This window comes from Macrotis lagotis, chromosome X, assembly GCF_037893015.1.
Source record: "Macrotis lagotis isolate mMagLag1 chromosome X, bilby.v1.9.chrom.fasta, whole genome shotgun sequence".
In the NCBI taxonomy this organism is placed as follows: domain Eukaryota; kingdom Metazoa; phylum Chordata; class Mammalia; order Peramelemorphia; family Peramelidae; genus Macrotis; species Macrotis lagotis.
In genome coordinates this window covers 442,819,057-442,825,904 of record NC_133666.1, presented here as the reverse complement: position 1 = coordinate 442,825,904, position 6,848 = coordinate 442,819,057, and positions in this window count along the sequence as shown.

Sequence of the window (6,848 nt, the reverse complement as noted above, 5' to 3'; positions counted from 1 at the left end):
TGTCTCATTAGTTTCATTTTATTAGATATAATTATTGATTATTTCTATTATTTGCTATTTAAACCACCCATTATTTAAAATTAAGTTATTTAGTTTCTAATTTGTTTTGTAGTTATCTTTCCTTAACCCTTCATTACATGTAGTTTTTATTTCATCATGGAAATGTGAATTTATTATTTCTGCCTTTCTGAACATGATTTTTGTGCAATACTTCATGGTCAAATTTGGTAAAGGTGCCATGTACTGCTGATATAAAGATATATTCTTTTCTATCTTGAATACTACAGAGGTCTCTCCCATCTAAGTGTTTAAGATTTCACTCACCTTCTTTTTAAATTTCTTTTTATTTATTTAAGACAATGGGGTTAAGTGACCTACCAAATGTTACACAGCTAGGCGATTATTAATTGTCTGAGGCTGGATTTGAACTCAGGTCCTCCTGATGCCAGGGCTGTGGCTCTATCTACTATGCCACCTAGATGCCCCTTTTATTTTTCTTTCTTTATTTGTTTAAATTTATTTATTTATTTAATTTCATTCACCATCTTAACTTCTTTCTTGATTATTTTCTGGTTAGATTTATCTAGTTCTGAGAGAGGGAGCTTTTGCTCCCCCATTACTAAAATTTTGTTGTCTGTATCTCCTTGTAATTCACTCAATATTTCTTCTAGGAATTTGAATGCTATGTCACTAGTTGCATATTAGTAATGATATAGTTCCATTACCAATGGTGCCTTTTAAGAAGATGTAGTTTCCTTCCTTATCCTTTTTTTTAAGGTTTTTGCAAGGCAAATGGAGTTAAGTGGCTTATCCAAGGCTGCATAGCTAAGTAATTATTAAGTGTCTGAGACTGGATTTGAACCCAGGTACTCCTGACTCCAAGGCCAGTACTTTATCCACTAAACCACCTAGCCACCCCTCCTTATCCCTTTTAATGAGATCAATTTTTGCTTTTACTTTATCTGAGATCAGGATAGCTACCCTTGATTTTTTTTTTTACTTAAGCAGAAGCATAATAAAGTTTGTTCCATAATTTTACCTTTTGCCTGTGTATATCTCTCTGCTTCACTATCCACTTCCATTTTATAGGACAGTTCACCCCATTCAAATTTATGGTTAAGATTAAAATCCATGCTATCTTTCTACATTTATTTTTCTCTCTTTCCTTTCCTCTTATTACTCCTCTTCTAAATTTTACTCCCATTCCCCTTTAAATTTTCTTTTAAAATTTAACTTTCAGTTTATTTTCACTTATACCTTTGCCTGCCATTTTAACAGTACATTCTTCCTTTGTTTTTCCCTTCCCATCCCCCCCTCCTATAGATTAGGATAGATTTTTAAGTCCAAATGGGAATGTATATAATTCTCTCCCTGGGTCAAATCTATTGAATCGAATTTACTCAGTATTCACACTCTCCCTTCTTTCCCTCTATAATAAAAAGCTCTGTGCATCTTTACTTGGTGTTCTTTATCACTCAATTACTATTTAGCAGGTATCATCAATCATAGTTTCATTATATGAATCCTGAATAAGCCCATATTGTTATCAAAATATCTTCACAAATTGATTATTAAAGACACTGACTGGGGAATGCCCAGTTTATGATGCTCTCATCAAAGAAAGTGCTAAGCTTTGTCAGCACAACAGAATTAATACCCCTGCTGTAGAGACACTACTTAACTATACCAATTTTCTCTAAATCCAATGTTGTCAATTATATTCTACATTTTAATTATCCTAAGAGAAGTAAAGTTCTCAAGAATTCTAAGGCTTATAGATTCCCATCACAATGTGATGGTCTTGAACAACATTTGTTTTATTTTATTATGTTTTTTTCTTCCCCTTTTCATTTACCTTTATATGCAAATCTTGATGTGTGAATTCTCTGTTCAATTTTCATCCTTGTGTCAGGGAATTCTGGAAGTCCTCTACTTCCTTGAACATCCATCTTTTCCTCTGACAGTACATGCTGAATTTTGCAGGATAGTAAATTCTGGCTTGTAATCCTAGGTCCTTTGCCCTCTGATACATGGTATTCCAGTTCTTCCATTCCTTCACTCTTGATGCCGGTAGGTGCTGTGTGAGTCTGACTGTGTTTCCTTTGATATTGAATTGTTTTGTTGTTGCTGCTGCTTGCAATATTATCTCCTTTATTTGAAAGTTCTGGAATTTGGTTATGACAGTCCTTGGAATTTTTATCCTAGGGTAACTTTCTGGAGGGATTCTGTGTATTCTTTCAATGGTTATATTGTCTTCTTGTTCTTGCAGATTTGGACAGTTTTCCCCAATAATTTCCTGCATGATGTTTTCCCATTTTTTTAATCTAAGCTGTCTGTTATTTAGATAATTCATAGATTATCTCTCCTCAATCTATTTTCCAAGTCATTTGTTTTTCTTAAAAGGTACTTTGTGTTTTTTTTTAAATTTTTCAACATTTTTATTTTGTTTGATGGAATCTTGTAGCCTCATAGATTCATTTGTTTCTATTTTTTTTTCAATTCTAATGTTTGTGATTTTGTTTTATTCAATTAATTTTTGTGATTCCTTTTTAAAGTGTTGAATTCTCTAGTCAATTTTTTTATAATTTTCCTGCATGACTCTCATTTCTTTGTTCCATTTTTCATCTTCCTCTATTTTTGTTTTTTAAATTCTTTTTTAAACTCTTCAATGTGCTTTTGTATTTGAGTCCAATTCATAGACCCTTTTGAAAATTTCCCTTTCACTTATTTCTTCTTCTGTTATGGCATAGTTATGATGATTGTCTCTATAGTGTTTTCTATAGTGAGCACTATTTTAGTTTTTGTGCTCATTTTTGTTGTTTTAGGCTCTTCTCCTGGGATATAAGGAGTACAGGACTTAAGCTTTTTATACTGTGGCTGGGGATCCCTTTCTTATTGTTGGACAAGAAGTTGCCTAAGCAGTCCAGGCCTTTCCTTTCCAGAGGTTTGTTTCCTCATTTATGTCCAGGATGTCCAGGTTTTGACTTAGCAGTGGTTTGTTCCCAACCAAGTCCTGTCTTTTGCCTTGGTGTTCCCAGTTTCAGTCTTTTTATGGGGTTTGGACTCTCCCTGCTGGATACTATCTAGCTGCTGGGACCTTTGCTGTTGTCAAGCTGTCGGGATCTTGGAATACATTGTGACTAAAAGATTCTGACTTTCTTGCTCTCCCATTTCCTGGGTTTTACTTCTTTTCCACTAAAGAGACACACCTTCATTGTAGAAATTTCCATGATGTCAGTCATTGTAAACTTATTCGAATCTTCTCTTTGTCTTGGTGAAATTTGTAGCTCTGATGTCAGTGGAGAGACTTCATTTATCTTTGGTAGCAAAAAGGCCCAGGAGCATGTTAGCTTCAACTTGCCATCTTGTCTCCACCCTAGAAGTCTCTCTAGCTGGCTTTCCCACATTCCTGTCTGGCTGGATACTATTTCTCCTTTGCTCCCCGAAAAAGACTTACCTTCATTGAAGATCCTCCCATAATTGCTATAATTGAACAGGTATTTCACTCTGCTTTTTATTATTATTTTGGTGGTATATGTAGTTACAGTTAATAGGAGATCATTATATTTAACAAAAAAAATGACCAAAAATAATTCCTTATCCATAAGTAATATATATGTAATCCTATTCTTCTCATAAAGTAAATGATATATCAGTATTTTCTGAATTATAATGTGAAAAATTTGTGTCCCTTGATTTTCAGAGCAGAACTCAGTTTTCTTGCTAGTTCAGTATTAATATGTGACATTCACTCTCCCTACCAAGAATTATATAATGCATGATTGATCTTTTAACACCAATTTCAATCTTAATCATTTTAATCCTCTCTAGGAAAAGAACTTGCCAAGCTTTCCCGAACCTCTTAGAACATGAAACATGAATTTATAGAGTTTGAGGTATATAGGATAAACCTAGAATGGAATGGAGATTAAGGCAGAATTGTCTTTTCCCAGACACAAGACAGTTCAATTAATGAAATCAAAACAGCAAAAACGTTCTATAAAATAAAAAGGCATAATCAGAGATGATTTTAATACAATTTTCATTTTTATAGGAAAATAAGGCAAAAATAATATGAAAAGAAGCAAAAAAACTCTGATCCTATGAGGATTAAGATATAAACTGAATCTGTGGCAGATAATTGGAGTGAATGAAGGTGAGGTGGGAGAGGTGGCAGAATTATTAGAGCATTAAGCCTGAAGTCAGGACAACTTAGCTTCAAATCTAGACTCAGACATTTTTGAGCTGTTTGACCTATGCAAATCAGTTAGCCATAACCTGCCTCAATTTCTTCATATAATGAATACTAATAAGGAATAACCCCTTTCTCCCAGAGTTCATATGAGGATCAAATGAGACAATTTTTGTAAAACACATATTAGGCAACATGCAAATGTTCATAAAGATAAAGATTTACAGATAGATAGGCAGATAGTGTAGGCAGTCCTGTCAAATATTTCATTATTAATATAATAACCTATATATTAGTTATTATTGCTTCTAAATGTTTCATTTATCTCATAGACAAAGCATGAACTAATCTTTAATAACTGAGGCAGAATATGAAATGATTACTAAAGAATGCAGATTGAGTTGTCATTCTACCAAACCTTTTGCTTTTTAGAGTTCTTTTTCTAGTTCTTTTTCTAGTTAATTTCTACTTTTAATGATATATATATATGTATATATATATACATATATATATACATATATATATATATATATGTGTGTGTGTGTGTGTGTGTGTGTGTGTGTGTGTGTGTGTGTATCTTTCCTTCCTCAGTTTTGCAAGCCAAATTATTTCTGGAATGTTTTGTTTGCTTGCCTTTTGGTATAAAACAGTTAACATTTTTCTTTTTTTTCCTTTTACTCAGTGCAAAATCTTCAGCAATCTCAACTATAGATTTTTTTATACTTAATATATGTCCTACTAACTCCTAATGGTAACCAGGGAATCTTGGAATATTTTTTATATATTTCCTTACTGTTCTTTAGACATTCTCTATTCCAATTCTTCTTCAGAGTTCCTTATTCATTATATATTGCAATTTCTTCAAACAATATGAACTCTAATTATATATATATATGTATATATATATACATATATATATATATATTAGAGTCATTTTTACTTCATTAGCAATTGCTAGACTTAGATAACAATACAGGCAGAATAAGCCTTTTAATTTAGGAAAAGTTTCAGATCATTAAAAGTTATTTTTCATTTCCCTTTAGGCAATATAACCTGCTGTCCTCTTATTTATCCCAACATTCAACCCATCTATGCTATATGTTCCAGAATGGAGTAGAAATTCTATACATTGATTTTTTTGAAGCTTATATTTTTACTTTATTTTTCGTTTCTTTTTTTTGCAATATGGGTAATATGAAAAAAAGTTTTACATGGCTTCACATGTATAATGGATATCATAGTGCTTGCCTTCTCAATAGATGGGGGAAGGACCAGGAGAAAGAGAAAATTTGGTACTCAAAATTTTTAAAAATAAATTTAAAAAATCCACTGCTCTTCTACACTTTCCAATGTCTGCAGAAGTCATCAATTCTCCATTCCATCACTCAGTTTTTCCATCTCAGTACCATCCTCCACTCCATTTTTTCTCATCTCACAAAACCAGTCAATGATGCAACCTCATCAATTCTACCTGTACATTTCCCAAAGTGGTTCCAACTTAACCTAACCTTAATCCTCATCTTCACTTGCTTGCACTGTCAAGGAAATTTCCTATTTGACCACTTTACCTCAAGCATATCCCCTTCCAATCATCCTCCATAGATATGTCAAAGAGATCTCCTTAAAGAAAATGTCTGACCAGATCATTAACCTGCTCCCCAAACTTTACTAGATTCCTATTAACTTTAGGTGAAAACACTATATCAAAATCAATCATAATGTGATAGACTGTGGGAACTAGAAGAGGAATCTCTGAGGCTAGTAGTCCAACTTACATGTGAACAAAAGTCCTTACTATAACATCTCTTACAAATGGCTATGCAGCATGTTCTTGTAGAACTCCGAGGAAGGGCAAGTCAGCCCCTCCCAAGGCAGTAATGAGGGCAGCTCTTGTTGGTAGAACAACAGGCCAAATTGGTTCCTTGGCTACATTCTCCCTATTACTCCTGTTCTGACCTTCTATCACTATGAATAGAGTGATAGGTGAATTTTAGGTGATTTTATCCCAGGAGGATACAGAATGAAAACTGCCACTGGAGATGTTAAACCATATGTGACCAAGAATCTCCATCTTGTTGCAGGGCAATTTATTTTTAAGTGACATAAAGTAGTGTAGGGTTTCCTGAAGTGTGGTACTCACACAGGTTAAAGCAAATCTTCCCAGCTGGGAGATGCCTTTGCCAATTTTCTAGGCAAGAAGCTTCCTGCTTTTCGTCATTTTGAGCTGAGCTTCCTGGGTTCCTCTAATTCTGTGTGTAAAGGAGCTTTGCAGGAATTAATCAAGAGATAGAGCTATTGGTTTTTGGCATGTTTTGTGATGCCTACTAGCTGACTTGACAGAAGATTGTGCCAGTCCCTACGATGGTCTAAATTGTTCCCTTCAACTCTTAAATGCTTCATTGTTTAGAGAACACAAGGACTGTGTAGCAGTCACTCTTTCATTAATTGTGCTGATTTCCAACCTATCTGGGCCACTGTCCACATCCCTAATGGCCTGTGTCTCCAATAACATTCTCCAGCTGAACAAAAGATGGCATTTTTAGCATGAGGTGTTTTTTTTTTAGATTAAAGATTTTATATATTTTGAGTTTTACAATTTTTCCCCTAATCTTATTTCCCTCCCCCCACCCCCCACAAAAGGCAATTTGTCAGTATT